This window comes from Brachyhypopomus gauderio, chromosome 2 (assembly GCF_052324685.1).
Source record: "Brachyhypopomus gauderio isolate BG-103 chromosome 2, BGAUD_0.2, whole genome shotgun sequence".
Lineage (NCBI taxonomy): Eukaryota > Metazoa > Chordata > Actinopteri > Gymnotiformes > Hypopomidae > Brachyhypopomus > Brachyhypopomus gauderio.
Window position 1 is genome coordinate 49,624,168 of NC_135212.1, and position 17,139 is coordinate 49,641,306.

At 46.5% G+C, this 17,139-nt stretch overlaps 6 non-coding genes across 6 annotated transcripts; all 6 read right to left on the minus strand.

Moving 5' to 3' along the window:
- Positions 1–704: 704 nt before the first annotated feature.
- trnas-gcu (transfer RNA serine (anticodon GCU)) lies at positions 705–786 on the minus strand. Its single transcript has one exon. It is a non-coding gene; the product is annotated as a tRNA-Ser (tRNA).
- A 1,202-nt stretch (positions 787–1,988) lies between these two features.
- On the minus strand, positions 1,989–2,070 carry trnas-gcu (transfer RNA serine (anticodon GCU)). The gene has a single exon. It is a non-coding gene; the product is annotated as a tRNA-Ser (tRNA).
- Positions 2,071–4,127: 2,057 nt separating this feature from the next.
- Positions 4,128–4,209, minus strand: trnas-gcu (transfer RNA serine (anticodon GCU)). The gene has a single exon. It is a non-coding gene; the product is annotated as a tRNA-Ser (tRNA).
- Positions 4,210–4,341: 132 nt separating this feature from the next.
- On the minus strand, positions 4,342–4,423 carry trnas-gcu (transfer RNA serine (anticodon GCU)). Its single transcript has one exon. It is a non-coding gene; the product is annotated as a tRNA-Ser (tRNA).
- A 10,832-nt stretch (positions 4,424–15,255) lies between these two features.
- On the minus strand, positions 15,256–15,337 carry trnas-gcu (transfer RNA serine (anticodon GCU)). Its single transcript has one exon. It is a non-coding gene; the product is annotated as a tRNA-Ser (tRNA).
- Positions 15,338–15,469: 132 nt separating this feature from the next.
- On the minus strand, positions 15,470–15,551 carry trnas-gcu (transfer RNA serine (anticodon GCU)). Its single transcript has one exon. It is a non-coding gene; the product is annotated as a tRNA-Ser (tRNA).
- Between the last annotated feature and the right edge of the window lie 1,588 nt (positions 15,552–17,139).

Genomic DNA, 17,139 nt, shown 5'->3' on the forward strand with positions numbered 1-17,139 from the left:
GACTTGTGGGTCCTGCTCTTATATCAGGAGACACGATTGTCAGAAATTAAAGAAAGCAACACCGACGAAGGTGGGATTCGAACCCACGCGTGCTATGCACAAGGGATTAGCAGTCCATCGCCTTAACCTCTCGGCCACCTCGTCAATTACAGTTGTGTGTCGATTGCGATTTCAAAGATGCAAACACTTTCACAGCACAAAAGGAGGCTTATCTGACTTGTGGGTCCTGCACTTACTTCAGGAGACACGATTGTCAGAAATTAAAGAAAACAACACCGACAAATGTGGTATTCAAACCCACGCGTGCAAAGCACAATGGATTAGCAGTCCATCGCCTTAACCTCTTGGCTACCTCGTCGCTTGCGGTTTTGTGTCGATTGTGATTTCAAAGATGCAAACACTTTCACAGCACAAAAGCAGCCGTATCTGACTTGTGGGTCCTGCACTTACACCAGGAGACACGATTGTCAGAAATTAAAAAAAGCAACACCGACGAAGGTGGGATTCGAACACACGCGTGCTATGCACAATGGATAAGCAGTCCATCGCCTTAACCTCTCGGCCACCTCGTCAATTACGGTTGTGTGTCGATTGCAATTTCAAAGATGCAAACACTTTCACAACACAAAAGCAGGCTTGTCTGACTTGTGGGTCCTGCACTTACATCAGGAGACACGATTGTCAGAAATTAAAAAAAGCAACACCGACGAAGGTGGGATTCGAACCCACGCGTGCAAAGCACAATGGATTAGCAGTCCATCGCCTTAACCTCTCGGCCACCTCGTCAATTATGGTTGTGTGTCGATAGCAATTTCAAAGAAGCAAGCACTTTCACAGCACAAAAGAAGGCTTTTCTGACTTGTGGGTCCTGTAGTTACAGCAGGAGACACGATTGTCAGAAATTAAAGAAAGCAACACCGACGGAGGTGGGATTCGAACACACACGTGCTATGCATAATGGATTAGCAGTCCATCGCCTTAATCTATCGGCCACCTTGTCGTTTGTGCTTGTGTGTCGATTGCGATTTCAAAGATGCAAACACTTTCACAGCACAAAAGCAGCCGTATATGACTTGTGGGTCCTGCACTTACAACAGGAGACACGATTGTCAGAAATTAAAGAAAGCAACACCGACGAAGGTGGGATTCGAACCCACGCATGCTATGCACAATGGATTAGCAGTCCATCGCCTTAACCTCTCGGCCACCTCATTGTTTGTGGTGGTGTGTCGATTGCGATTTCAAAGATGCAAACACTTTCACAGCACAAAAGGAGGCTTATCTGACTTGTGGGTCCTGCTCTTATATCAGGAGACACGATTGTCAGAAATTAAAGAAAGCAACACCGACGAAGGTGGGATTCGAACCCACACGTGCTATGCACAAGGGATTAGCAGTCCATCGCCTTAACCTCTCGGCCACCTCGTCAATTACAGTTGTGTGTCGATTGCGATTTCAAAGATGCAAACACTTTCACAGCACAAAAGGAGGCTTATCTGACTTGTGGGTCCTGCACTTACTTCAGGAGACACGATTGTCAGAAATTAAAGAAAACAACACCGACAAATGTGGTATTCAAACCCACGCGTGCAAAGCACAATGGATTAGCAGTCCATCGCCTTAACCTCTTGGCTACCTCGTCGCTTGCGGTTTTGTGTCGATTGTGATTTCAAAGATGCAAACACTTTCACAGCACAAAAGCAGCCGTATCTGACTTGTGGGTCCTGCACTTACACCAGGAGACACGATTGTCAGAAATTAAAAAAAGCAACACCGACGAAGGTGGGATTCTAACCCACGCGTGCTATGCACAATGGATAAGCAGTCCATCGCCTTAACCTCTCGGCCACCTCGTCAATTACGGTTGTGTGTCGATTGCGATTTCAAAGAAGCAAGCACTTTCACAGCACAAAAGAAGGCCTTTCTGACTTGTGGGTCCTGTAGTTACAGCAGGAGACACGATTGTCAGAAATTAAAGAAAGCAACACCGACGAAGGTGGGATTCGAACCCACGCGTGCAAAGCACAATGGATTAGCAGTCCATCGCCTTAACCTCTCGGCCACCTCGTCAATTATGGTTGTGTGTCGATAGCAATTTCAAAGAAGCAAGCACTTTCACAGCACAAAAGAAGGCCTTTCTGACTTGTGGGTCCTGTAGTTACAGCAGGAGACACGATTGCCAGAAATTAAAGAAAGCAACACCGACGAAGGTGGGATTCGAACCCACGCGTGCTATGCACAATGGATTAGCAGTCCATCGCCTTAACCTCTCGGCCACCTCGTCAATTACGGTTGTGTGTCGATTGCGATTTCAAAGATGCAAATACTTTCACAGCACAAAAGGAGGCTTATCTGACTTGTGGGTCCTGCACTTATATCAGGAGACACGATTGTCAGAAATTAAAGAAAGCAACACCGACGAAGGTGGGATTCGAACCCACGCGTGCTATGCACAATGGATTAGCAGTCCATTGCCTTAACCTCTCGGCCACCTCGTCGTTTGTGGTTGTGTGTCGATAGCAATTTCAAAGAAGCAAACACTTTCACAGCACAAAAGCAGGCGTATATGACTTGTTGGTCCTGCACTTACAACAGGAGACACGATTGTCAGAAATTAAAGAAAGCAACACAGACGAAGGTGGGATTCGAACCCACGCGTGCTATGCACAATGGATTAGCAGTCCATCCCCTTAATCTCTTGGCCACCTCGTCGTTTGTGGTTGTGTGTCGATTGCGATTTCAAAGATGCAAACACTTTCACAGCACAAAAGGAGGCTTATCTGACTTGTGGGTCCTGCACTTATATCAGGAGACACGATTGTCAGAAATTAAAGAAAGCAACACCGACGAAGGTGGGATTCGAACCCACGCGTGCTATGCACAATGGATTAGCAGTCCATCGCCTTAACCTCTCGGCCACCTCGTCAATTACAGTTGTGTGTCGATTGCGATTTCAAAGATGCAAACACTTTCACAGCACAAAAGGAGGCTTATCTGACTTGTGGGTCCTGCACTTATATCAGGAGACACGATTGTCAGAAATTAAAGAAAACAACACCGACGAAGGTGGGATTCGAACCCATGCGTGCTATGCACAATGGATTAGCAGTCCATCGCCTTAACCTCTCGGCCACCTCGTCAATTACAGTTGTGTGTCGATTGCGATTTCAAAGATGCAAACACTATCACAGCACAAAAGGAGGCTTATCTGATTGTGGGTCCTGCACTTATATCAGGAGACACGATTGTCAGAAATTAAAGAAAGCAACACCGACGAAGGTGGGATTCGAACCCACGCGTGCTATGCACAATGGATTAGCAGTCCATCGCCTTAACCTCTCGGCCACCTCGTCAATTACAGTTGTGAGTCGATTGCGATTTCAAAGATGCAAACACTTTCACAGCACAAAAGGAGGCTTATCTGACTTGTGGGTCCTGCACTTACTTCAGGAGACACGATTGTCAGAAATTAAAAAAAGCAACACCGACGAAGGTGGGATTCGAACCCAGGCGTGCAAAGCACAATGGATTAGCAGTCCATCGCCTTAACCTCTCGGCCACCTCATCAATTATGGTTGTGTGTCGATTGTGATTTCAAAGATGCAAACACTTTCACAGCACAAAAGCAGGCTTGTCTGACTTGTGGGTCCTGCACTTACATCAGGAGACACGATTGTCAGAAATTAAAAAAAGCAACACCGACGAAGGTGGGATTCGAACCCATGCGTGCAAAGCACAATGGATTAGCAGTCCATCGCCTTAACCTCCCGGCCACCTCGTCGTTTGTGGTTGTGTGTCGATAGCAATTTCAAAGAAGCAAGCACTTTCACAGCACAAAAGAAGGCCTTTCTGACTTGTGAGTCCTGCACTTACACCAGGAGACACGATTGTCAGAAATTAAAAAAAGCAACACCGACGAAGGTGGGATTCAAACACACGCGTGCTATGCACAATGGATTAGCAGTCCATCGCCTTAACCTCTCGGCCACCTCGTCAATTATGGTTGTGTGTCGATTGCGATTTCAAAGATGCAAACACTTTCACAACACAAAAGCAGGCTTGTCTGACTTGTGGGTCCTGCACTTACATCAGGAGACACGATTGTCAGAAATTAAAAAAAGCAACACCGACGAAGGTGGGATTCGAACCCACGCGTGCAAAGCACAATGGATTAGCAGTCCATCGCCTTAACCTCTCGGCCACCTCGTCAATTATGGTTGTGTGTCGATTGTGATTTCAAAGATGCAAACACTTTCACAGCACAAAAGCAGGCTTGTCTGACTTGTGGGTCCTGCACTTACATCAGGAGACACGATTGTCAGAAATTTAAAAAATCAACACCGACGAAGGTGGGATTCGAACCCACGCGTGCAAAGCACAATGGATTAGCAGTCCATCGCCTTAACCTCTCGGCCACCTCGTCGTTTGTGGTTGTGTGTCGATAGCAATTTCAAAGAAGCAAGCACTTTCACAACACAAAAGCAGGCTTGTCTGACTTGTGGGTCCTGCACTTACATCAGGAGACACGATTGTCAGAAATTAAAAAAAGCAACACCGACGAAGGTGGGATTCGAACCCATGCGTGCAAAGCACAATGGATTAGCAGTCCATCGCCTTAACGTCTCGGCCACCTCGTCGTTTGTGGTTGTGTGTCGATAGCAATTTCAAAGAAGCAAGCACTTTCACAGCACAAAAGAAGGCCTTTCTGACTTGTGGGTCCTGTAGTTACAGCAGGAGACACGATTGTCAGAAATTAAAGAAAGCAACACCGACGAAGGTGGGATTCGAACCCACAAGTGCTATGCATAATGGATTAGCAGTCCATCGCCTTACCCTCTCGGCCACCTTGTCGTTTGTAGTTGTGTGTCGATTGCGATTTCAAAGATGCAAACACTTTCACAGCACAAAAGAAGGCTTATCTGACTTGTGGGTCCTGCACTTACACCAGGAGACACGATTGTCAGAAATTAAAGAAAGCAACACCGACGAAGGTGGGATTCGAACCCACGCGTGCTATGCACAATGGATTAGCAGTCCATCGCCTTAACCTCTCGGCCACCTCGTCGTGTGTGGTTGTGTGTCGATAGCAATTTCAAAGAAGCAAACACTTTCACAGCACAAAAGAAGGCTTTTCTGACTTGTGGGTCCTGTAGTTACAGCAGGAGACACGATTGTCAGAAATTAAAGAAAGCAACACCGACGAAGGTGGGATTCGAACACACACGTGCTATGCATAATGGATTAGCAGTCCATCGCCTTAATCTATCGGCCACCTTGTCGTTTGTGCTTGTGTGTCGATTGCGATTTCAAAGATGCAAACACTTTCACAGCACAAAAGCAGCCATATATGACTTGTGGGTCCTGCACTTACAACAGGAGACACGATTGTCAGAAATTAAAGAAAGCAACACCGACGAAGGTGGGATTCTAACCCACGCGTGCTATGCACAATGGATTAGCAGTCCATCCCCTTAACCTCTCGGCCACCTCGTCGTTTGTGGTTGTGTGTCAATTGCGATTTCAAAGATGCAAACACTTTCACAGCACAAAAGGAGGCTTATCTGACTTGTGGGTCCTGCACTTATATCAGGAGACACGATTGTCAGAAATTAAAGAAAGCAACACCGACGAAGGTGGGATTCGAACCCACGCGTGCTATGCGCAATGGATTAGCAGTCCATCCCCTTAACCTCTTGGCCACCTCGTCGTTTGTGGTTGTGTGTCGATTGCGATTTCAAAGATGCAAACACTTTCACAGCACAAAAGGAGGCTTATCTGACTTGTGGGTCCTGCACTTATATCAGGAGACACGATTGTCAGAAATTAAAGAAAGCAACACCGACGAAGGTGGGATTCGAACCCACGCGTGCTATGCACAATGGATTAGCAGTCCATCGCCTTAACCTCTCGGCCACCTCGTCAATTACAGTTGTGTGTCGATTGCGATTTCAAAGATGCAAACACTTTCACAGCACAAAAGGAGGCTTATCTGACTTGTGGGTCCTGCACTTATATCAGGAGACACGATTGTCAGAAATTAAAGAAAGCAACACCGACGAAGGTGGGATTCGAACCCACGCGTGCTATGCACAATGGATTAGCAGTCCATCGCCTTAACCTCTCGGCCACCTCGTCAATTACAGTTGTGTGTCGATTGCGATTTCAAAGATGCAAACACTTTCACAGCACAAAAGCAGCCGTATCTGACTTGTGGGTTCTGCACTTACACCAGGAGAAACGATTGTCAGAAATTAAAGAAAGCAACACCGACGAAGGTGGGATTCGAACCCACGCGTGCTATGCATAATGGATTAGCAGTTCATCGTCTTAACCTCTCGGCCACCTCGTCAATTACAGTTGTGTGTCGATTGCGATTTCAAAGATGCAAACACTTTCACAGCACAAAAGGAGGCTTGTCTGACTTGTGGGTCCTGCACTTACATCAGAAGACACGATTGTCAGAAATTTAAAAAAGCAACACCGACGAAGGTGGGATTCGAACCCACGCGTGCTATGCAAAATGGATAAGCAGTCCATCACCTTAACCTCTAGGCCACCTCGTCGTTTGTGGTTGTGTGTCGATAGCAATTTCAAAGAAGCAAACACTTTCACAGCACAAAAGAAGGCTTTTTTGACTTGTGGGTCCTGTAGTTACAGCAGGAGACACGATTGTCAGAAATTAAAGAAAGCAACAACGACGAAGGTGGGATTCGAACCCACACGGGCTATGCATAATGGATTAGCAGTCCATCGCCTTAATCTCTCGGCCACCTTGTCGTTTGTGGTTGTGTGTCGATTGCGATTTCAAAGATGCAAACACTTTCACAGCACAAAAGCAGCCGTATATGACTTGTGGGTACTGCACTTACAACAGGAGACACGATTGTCAGAAATTAAGGAAAGCAACACCGACGAAGGTGGGATTCGAACCCACGCGTGCTATGCACAATGGATTAGCAGTCCATCGCCTTAACCTCTCGGCCACCTCGTCAATTACAGTTGTGTGTCGATTGCGATTTCAAAGATGCAAACACTTTCACAGCACAAAAGGAGGCTTATCTGACTTGTGGGTCCTGCACTTACTTCAGGAGACACGATTGTCAGAAATTAAAGAAAACAACACCGACGAATGTGGTATTCAAACCCACGCGTGCAAAGCACAATGGATTAGCAGTCCATCGCCTTAACCTCTTGGCTACCTCGTCGCTTGTGGTTTTGTGTCGATTGCGATTTCAAAGATGCAAACACTTTCACAGCACAAAAGCAGCCGTATCTGACTTGTGGGTACTGCACTTACACCAGGAGACACGATTGTCAGAAATTAAAGAAAGCAACACCGACGAAGGTGGGATTCGAACCCACGCGTGCTATGCATAATGGATTAGCAGTCCATCTCCTTAACCTCTCGGCCACCTCGTCAATCACGGTTGTGTGTCGATTGCGATTTCAAAGATGCAAACACTTTCACAGCACAAAAGGAGGCTTGTCTGACTTGTGGGTCCTGCACTTACATCAGGAGACACGATTGTCAGAAATTTAAAAAAGCAACACCGACGAAGGTGGGATTCGAACCCACGCGAGCTATGCAAAATGGATAAGCAGTCCATCACCTTAACCTCTAGGCCACCTCGTCGTTTGTGGTTGTGTGTCGATAGCAATTTCAAAGAAGCAAACACTTTCAAAGCACAAAAGAAGGCTTTTTTGACTTGTGGGTCCTGCACTTACATCAGGAGACACGATTGTCAGAAATTTAAAAAAGCAACACCGACGAAGGTGGGATTCGAACCCACGCGTGCTATGCAAAATTGATTAGCAGTCCATCACCTTAACCTCTAGGCCACCTCGTCGTTTGTGGTTGTTTGTCGATTGCGATTTCAAAGATGCAAACACTTTCACAGCACAAAAGAAGGCTTATCTGACTTGTGGGTCCTGCACTTACACCAGGAGACACGATTGTCAGAAATTAAAGAAAGCAACACCGACGAAGGTGGGATTCTAACCCACGCGTGCTATGCACAATGGATTAGCAGTCCATCGCCTTAACCTCTCGGCCACCTCGTCAATTACGGTTGTGTGTCGATTGCGATTTCAAAGATGCAAATACTTTCACAGCACAAAAGGAGGCGTATCTGACTTGTGGGTCCTGCACTTATATCAGGAGACACGATGGTCAGAAATTAAAGAAAGCAACACCGACGAAGGTGGGATTCGAACCCACGCGTGCTATGCACAATGGATTAGCAGTCCATCGCCTTAACCTCTCGGCCACCTCGTCGTTTGTGGTTGTGTGTCGATAGCAATTTCAAAGAAGCAAACACTTTCACAGCACAAAAGAAGGCTTTTCTGACTTGTGGGTCCTGTAGTTACAGCAGGAGACACGATTGTCAGAAATTAAAGAAAGCAACACCGACGGAGGTGGGATTCGAACACACACGTGCTATGCATAATGGATTAGCAGTCCATCGCCTTAATCTATCGGCCACCTTGTCGTTTGTGCTTGTGTGTCGATTGCGATTTCAAAGATGCAAACACTTTCACAGCACAAAAGCAGCCGTATATGACTTGTGGGTCCTGCACTTACAACAGGAGACACGATTGTCAGAAATTAAAGAAAGCAACACCGACGAAGGTGGGATTCAAACCCACGCATGCTATGCACAATGGATTAGCAGTCCATGGCCTTAACCTCTCGGCCACCTCGTCAATTACAGTTGTGTGTCGATTGCGATTTCAAAGATGCAAACACTTTCACAGCACAAAAGGAGGCTTATCTGACTTGTGGGTCCTGCACTTACTTCAGGAGACACGATTGTCAGAAATTAAAGAAAACAACACCGACGAATGTGGTATTCAAACCCACGCGTGCAAAGCACAATGGATTAGCAGTCCATCGCCTTAACCTCTTGGCTACCTCGTCGCTTGTGGTTTTGTGTCGATTGCGATTTCAAAGATGCAAACACTTTCACAGCACAAAAGCAGCCGTATCTGACTTGTGGGTACTGCACTTACACCAGGAGACACGATTGTCAGAAATTAAAGAAAGCAACACCGACGAAGGTGGGATTCGAACCCACGCGTGCTATGCATAATGGATTAGCAGTCCATCTCCTTAACCTCTCAGCCACCTCGTCAATCACGGTTGTGTGTCGATTGCGATTTCAAAGATGCAAACACTTTCACAGCACAAAAGGAGGCTTGTCTGACTTGTGGGTACTGCACTTACATCAGGAGACACGATTGTCAGAAATTTAAAAAAGCAACACCGACGAAGGTGGGATTCGAACCCACGCGAGCTATGCAAAATGGATAAGCAGTCCATCACCTTAACCTCTAGGCCACCTCGTCGTTTGTGGTTGTGTGTCGATAGCAATTTCAAAGAAGCAAACACTTTCACAGCACAAAAGAAGGCTTTTCTGACTTGTGGGTCCTGTAGTTACAGCAGGAGACACGATTGTCAGAAATTAAAGAAAGCAACACCGACGAAGGTGGGATTCGAACACACACGTGCTATGCATAATGGATTAGCAGTCCATCGCCTTAATCTATCGGCCACCTTGTCGTTTGTGCTTGTGTGTCGATTGCGATTTCAAAGATGCAAACACTTTCACAGCACAAAAGCAGCCGTATATGACTTGTGGGTCCTGCACTTACAACAGGAGACACGATTGTCAGAAATTAAAGAAAGCAACACCGACGAAGGTGGGATTCTAACCCACGCGTGCTATGCACAATGGATTAGCAGTCCATCCCCTTAACCTCTCGGCCACCTCGTCGTTTGTGGTTGTGTGTCAATTGCGATTTCAAAGATGCAAACACTTTCACAGCACAAAAGGAGGCTTATCTGACTTGTGGGTCCTGCACTTATATCAGGAGACACGATTGTCAGAAATTAAAGAAAGCAACACCGACGAAGGTGGGATTCGAACCCACGCGTGCTATGCGCAATGGATTAGCAGTCCATCCCCTTAACCTCTTGGCCACCTCGTCGTTTGTGGTTGTGTGTCGATTGCGATTTCAAAGATGCAAACACTTTCACAGCACAAAAGGAGGCTTATCTGACTTGTGGGTCCTGCACTTATATCAGGAGACACGATTGTCAGAAATTAAAGAAAGCAACACCGACGAAGGTGGGATTCGAACCCACGCGTGCTATGCACAATGGATTAGCAGTCCATCGCCTTAACCTCTCGGCCACCTCGTCAATTACAGTTGTGTGTCGATTGCGATTTCAAAGATGCAAACACTTTCACAGCACAAAAGGAGGCTTATCTGACTTGTGGGTCCTGCACTTATATCAGGAGACACGATTGTCAGAAATTAAAGAAAGCAACACCGACGAAGGTGGGATTCGAACCCACGCGTGCTATGCACAATGGATTAGCAGTCCATCGCCTTAACCTCTCGGCCACCTCGTCAATTACAGTTGTGTGTCGATTGCGATTTCAAAGATGCAAACACTTTCACAGCACAAAAGCAGCCGTATCTGACTTGTGGGTTCTGCACTTACACCAGGAGAAACGATTGTCAGAAATTAAAGAAAGCAACACCGACGAAGGTGGGATTCGAACCCACGCGTGCTATGCATAATGGATTAGCAGTTCATCGTCTTAACCTCTCGGCCACCTCGTCAATTACAGTTGTGTGTCGATTGCGATTTCAAAGATGCAAACACTTTCACAGCACAAAAGGAGGCTTGTCTGACTTGTGGGTCCTGCACTTACATCAGAAGACACGATTGTCAGAAATTTAAAAAAGCAACACCGACGAAGGTGGGATTCGAACCCACGCGTGCTATGCAAAATGGATAAGCAGTCCATCACCTTAACCTCTAGGCCACCTCGTCGTTTGTGGTTGTGTGTCGATAGCAATTTCAAAGAAGCAAACACTTTCACAGCACAAAAGAAGGCTTTTTTGACTTGTGGGTCCTGTAGTTACAGCAGGAGACACGATTGTCAGAAATTAAAGAAAGCAACAACGACGAAGGTGGGATTCGAACCCACACGGGCTATGCATAATGGATTAGCAGTCCATCGCCTTAATCTCTCGGCCACCTTGTCGTTTGTGGTTGTGTGTCGATTGCGATTTCAAAGATGCAAACACTTTCACAGCACAAAAGCAGCCGTATATGACTTGTGGGTACTGCACTTACAACAGGAGACACGATTGTCAGAAATTAAGGAAAGCAACACCGACGAAGGTGGGATTCGAACCCACGCGTGCTATGCACAATGGATTAGCAGTCCATCGCCTTAACCTCTCGGCCACCTCGTCAATTACAGTTGTGTGTCGATTGCGATTTCAAAGATGCAAACACTTTCACAGCACAAAAGGAGGCTTATCTGACTTGTGGGTCCTGCACTTACTTCAGGAGACACGATTGTCAGAAATTAAAGAAAACAACACCGACGAATGTGGTATTCAAACCCACGCGTGCAAAGCACAATGGATTAGCAGTCCATCGCCTTAACCTCTTGGCTACCTCGTCGCTTGTGGTTTTGTGTCGATTGCGATTTCAAAGATGCAAACACTTTCACAGCACAAAAGCAGCCGTATCTGACTTGTGGGTACTGCACTTACACCAGGAGACACGATTGTCAGAAATTAAAGAAAGCAACACCGACGAAGGTGGGATTCGAACCCACGCGTGCTATGCATAATGGATTAGCAGTCCATCTCCTTAACCTCTCGGCCACCTCGTCAATCACGGTTGTGTGTCGATTGCGATTTCAAAGATGCAAACACTTTCACAGCACAAAAGGAGGCTTGTCTGACTTGTGGGTCCTGCACTTACATCAGGAGACACGATTGTCAGAAATTTAAAAAAGCAACACCGACGAAGGTGGGATTCGAACCCACGCGAGCTATGCAAAATGGATAAGCAGTCCATCACCTTAACCTCTAGGCCACCTCGTCGTTTGTGGTTGTGTGTCGATAGCAATTTCAAAGAAGCAAACACTTTCAAAGCACAAAAGAAGGCTTTTTTGACTTGTGGGTCCTGCACTTACATCAGGAGACACGATTGTCAGAAATTTAAAAAAGCAACACCGACGAAGGTGGGATTCGAACCCACGCGTGCTATGCAAAATTGATTAGCAGTCCATCACCTTAACCTCTAGGCCACCTCGTCGTTTGTGGTTGTTTGTCGATTGCGATTTCAAAGATGCAAACACTTTCACAGCACAAAAGAAGGCTTATCTGACTTGTGGGTCCTGCACTTACACCAGGAGACACGATTGTCAGAAATTAAAGAAAGCAACACCGACGAAGGTGGGATTCTAACCCACGCGTGCTATGCACAATGGATTAGCAGTCCATCGCCTTAACCTCTCGGCCACCTCGTCAATTACGGTTGTGTGTCGATTGCGATTTCAAAGATGCAAATACTTTCACAGCACAAAAGGAGGCGTATCTGACTTGTGGGTCCTGCACTTATATCAGGAGACACGATGGTCAGAAATTAAAGAAAGCAACACCGACGAAGGTGGGATTCGAACCCACGCGTGCTATGCACAATGGATTAGCAGTCCATCGCCTTAACCTCTCGGCCACCTCGTCGTTTGTGGTTGTGTGTCGATAGCAATTTCAAAGAAGCAAACACTTTCACAGCACAAAAGAAGGCTTTTCTGACTTGTGGGTCCTGTAGTTACAGCAGGAGACACGATTGTCAGAAATTAAAGAAAGCAACACCGACGGAGGTGGGATTCGAACACACACGTGCTATGCATAATGGATTAGCAGTCCATCGCCTTAATCTATCGGCCACCTTGTCGTTTGTGCTTGTGTGTCGATTGCGATTTCAAAGATGCAAACACTTTCACAGCACAAAAGCAGCCGTATATGACTTGTGGGTCCTGCACTTACAACAGGAGACACGATTGTCAGAAATTAAAGAAAGCAACACCGACGAAGGTGGGATTCAAACCCACGCATGCTATGCACAATGGATTAGCAGTCCATGGCCTTAACCTCTCGGCCACCTCGTCAATTACAGTTGTGTGTCGATTGCGATTTCAAAGATGCAAACACTTTCACAGCACAAAAGGAGGCTTATCTGACTTGTGGGTCCTGCACTTACTTCAGGAGACACGATTGTCAGAAATTAAAGAAAACAACACCGACGAATGTGGTATTCAAACCCACGCGTGCAAAGCACAATGGATTAGCAGTCCATCGCCTTAACCTCTTGGCTACCTCGTCGCTTGTGGTTTTGTGTCGATTGCGATTTCAAAGATGCAAACACTTTCACAGCACAAAAGCAGCCGTATCTGACTTGTGGGTACTGCACTTACACCAGGAGACACGATTGTCAGAAATTAAAGAAAGCAACACCGACGAAGGTGGGATTCGAACCCACGCGTGCTATGCATAATGGATTAGCAGTCCATCTCCTTAACCTCTCAGCCACCTCGTCAATCACGGTTGTGTGTCGATTGCGATTTCAAAGATGCAAACACTTTCACAGCACAAAAGGAGGCTTGTCTGACTTGTGGGTACTGCACTTACATCAGGAGACACGATTGTCAGAAATTTAAAAAAGCAACACCGACGAAGGTGGGATTCGAACCCACGCGAGCTATGCAAAATGGATAAGCAGTCCATCACCTTAACCTCTAGGCCACCTCGTCGTTTGTGGTTGTGTGTCGATAGCAATTTCAAAGAAGCAAACACTTTCACAGCACAAAAGAAGGCTTTTTTGACTTGTGGGTCCTGCACTTACATCAGGAGACACGATTGTCAGAAATTTAAAAAAGCAACACCGACGAAGGTGGGATTCGAACCCACGCGTGCTATGCAAAATTGATTAGCAGTCCATCACCTTAACCTCTAGGCCACCTCGTCGTTTGTGGTTGTTTGTCGATTGCGATTTCAAAGATGCAAACACTTTCACAGCACAAAAGAAGGCTTATCTGACTTGTGGGTCCTGCACTTACACCAGGAGACACGATTGTCAGAAATTAAAGAAAGCAACACCGACGAAGGTGGGATTCTAACCCACGCGTGCTATGCACAATGGATTAGCAGTCCATCGCCTTAACCTCTCGGCCACCTCGTCAATTACGGTTGTGTGTCGATTGCGATTTCAAAGATGCAAATACTTTCACAGCACAAAAGGAGGCGTATCTGACTTGTGGGTCCTGCACTTATATCAGGAGACACGATGGTCAGAAATTAAAGAAAGCAACACCGACGAAGGTGGGATTCGAACCCACGCGTGCTATGCACAATGGATTAGCAGTCCATCGCCTTAACCTCTCGGCCACCTCGTCGTTTGTGGTTGTGTGTCGATAGCAATTTCAAAGAAGCAAACACTTTCACAGCACAAAATAAGGCTTTTCTGACTTGTGGGTCCTGTAGTTACAGCAGGAGACACGATTGTCAGAAATTAAAGAAAGCAACACCGACGGAGGTGGGATTCGAACACACACGTGCTATGCATAATGGATTAGCAGTCCATCGCCTTAATCTATCGGCCACCTTGTCGTTTGTGCTTGTGTGTCGATTGCGATTTCAAAGATGCAAACACTTTCACAGCACAAAAGCAGCCGTATATGACTTGTGGGTCCTGCACTTACAACAGGAGACACGATTGTCAGAAATTAAAGAAAGCAACACCGACGAAGGTGGGATTCGAACCCACGCGTGCTATGCACAATGGATTAGCAGTCCATCGCCTTAACCTCTCGGCCACCTCGTCGTTTGTGGTTGTGTGTCGATAGCAATTTCAAAGAAGCAAACACTTTCACAGCACAAAAGAAGGCTTTTCTGACTTGTGGGTCCTGTAGTTACAGCAGGAGACACGATTGTCAGAAATTAAAGAAAGCAACACCGACGGAGGTGGGATTCGAACACACACGTGCTATGCATAATGGATTAGCAGTCCATCGCCTTAACCTCTCGGCCACCTCGTCGTTTGTGGTGGTGTGTCGATTGCGATTTCAAAGATGCAAACACTTTCACAGCACAAAAGGAGGCTTATCTGACTTGTGGGTCCTGCACTTATATAAGGAGACACGATTGTCAGAAATTAAAGAAAGCAACAACGACGAAGGTGGGATTCGAACCCACGCGTGCAAAGCACAATGAATTAGCAGTCCATCGCCTTAACCTCTCGGCCACCTCGTCGCTTGTGGTTTTGTGTCGATTGCGATTTCAAAGATGCAAACACTTTCACAGCACAAAAGCAGCCGAATCTGACTTGTGGGTCCTGCACTTACACCAGGAGACACGATTGTCAGAAATTAAAAAAAGCAACACCGACGAAGGTGGGATTCGAACCCACGCGTGCAAAGCACAATGGATTAGCAGTCCATCGCCTTAACCTCTCGGCCACCTCGTCAATTATGGTTGTGTGTCGATTGTGATTTCAAAGATGCAAACACTTTCACAGCACAAAAGCAGGCTTGTCTGACTTGTGGGTCCTGCACTTACATCAGGAGACACGATTGTCAGAAATTAAAAAAAGCAACACCGACGAAGGTGGGATTCGAACCCACGCGTGCAAAGCACAATGGATTAGCAGTCCATCGCCTTAACCTCTCGGCCACCTCGTCGTTTGTGGTTGTGTGTCGATAGCAATTTCAAAGAAGCAAGCACTTTCACAGCACAAAAGAAGGCCTTTCTGACTTGTGGGTCCTGTAGTTACAGCAGGAGACACGATTGTCAGAAATTAAAGAAAGCAACACCGACGAAGGTGGGATTCGAACCCACAAGTGCTATGCATAATGGATTAGCAGTCCATCGCCTTACCCTCTCGGCCACCTTGTCGTTTGTGGTTGTGTGTCGATTGCGATTTCAAAGATGCAAACACTTTCACAGCACAAAAGAAGGCTTATCTGACTTGTGGGTCCTGCACTTACACCAGGAGACACGATTGTCAGAAATTAAAGAAAGCAACACCGACGAAGGTGGGATTCGAACCCACGCGTGCTATGCACAATGGATTAGCAGTCCATCGCCTTAACCTCTCGGCCACCTCGTCGTGTGTGGTTGTGTGTCGATAGCAATTTCAAAGAAGCAAACACTTTCACAGCACAAAAGAAGGCTTTTCTGACTTGTGGGTCCTGTAGTTACAGCAGGAGACACGATTGTCAGAAATTAAAGAAAGCAACACCGACGAAGGTGGGATTCGAACACACACGTGCTATGCATAATGGATTAGCAGTCCATCGCCTTAATCTATCGGCCACCTTGTCGTTTGTGCTTGTGTGTCGATTGCGATTTCAAAGATGCAAACACTTTCACAGCACAAAAGCAGCCGTATATTACTTGTGGGTCCTGGACTTACAACAGGAGACACGATTGTCAGAAATTAAAGAAAGCAACACCGACGAAGGTGGGATTCTAACCCACGCGTGCTATGCACAATGGATTAGCAGTCCATCCCCTTAACCTCTCGGCCACCTCGTCGTTTGTGGTTGTGTGTCGATTGCGATTTCAAAGATGCAAACACTTTCACAGCACAAAAGGAGGCTTATCTGACTTGTGGGTCCTGCACTTATATCAGGAGACACGATTGTCAGAAATTAAAGAAAGCAACACCGACGAAGGTGGGATTCGAACCCACGCGTGCTATGCACAATGGATTAGCAGTCCATCGCCTTAACCTCTCGGCCACCTCGTCGTTTGTGGTTGTGTGTCGATAGCAATTTCAAAGAAGCAAACACTTTCACAGCACAAAAGAAGGCTTTTCTGACTTGTGGGTCCTGTAGTTACAGCAGGAGACACGATTGTCAGAAATTAAAGAAAGCAACACCGACGAAGGTGGGATTCGAACCCACGCGTGCTATGCACAATGGATTAGCAGTCCATCCCCTTAACCTCTCGGCCACCTCGTCGTTTGTGGTTGTGTGTCGATTGCGATTTCAAAGATGCAAACACTTTCACAGCACTAAAGGAGGCTTATCTGACTTGTGGGTCCTGCACTTATATCAGGAGACACGATTGTCAGAAATTAAAGAAAGCAACACCGACGAAGGTGGGATTCGAACCCACGCGTGCTATGCACAATGGATTAGCAGTCCATCGACTTAACCTCTCGGCCACCTCGTCAATTACGGTTGTGTGTCGATTGCGATTTCAAAGATGCAAACACTTTCACAGCACAAAAGGAGGCTTGTCTGACTTGTGGGTCCTGCACTT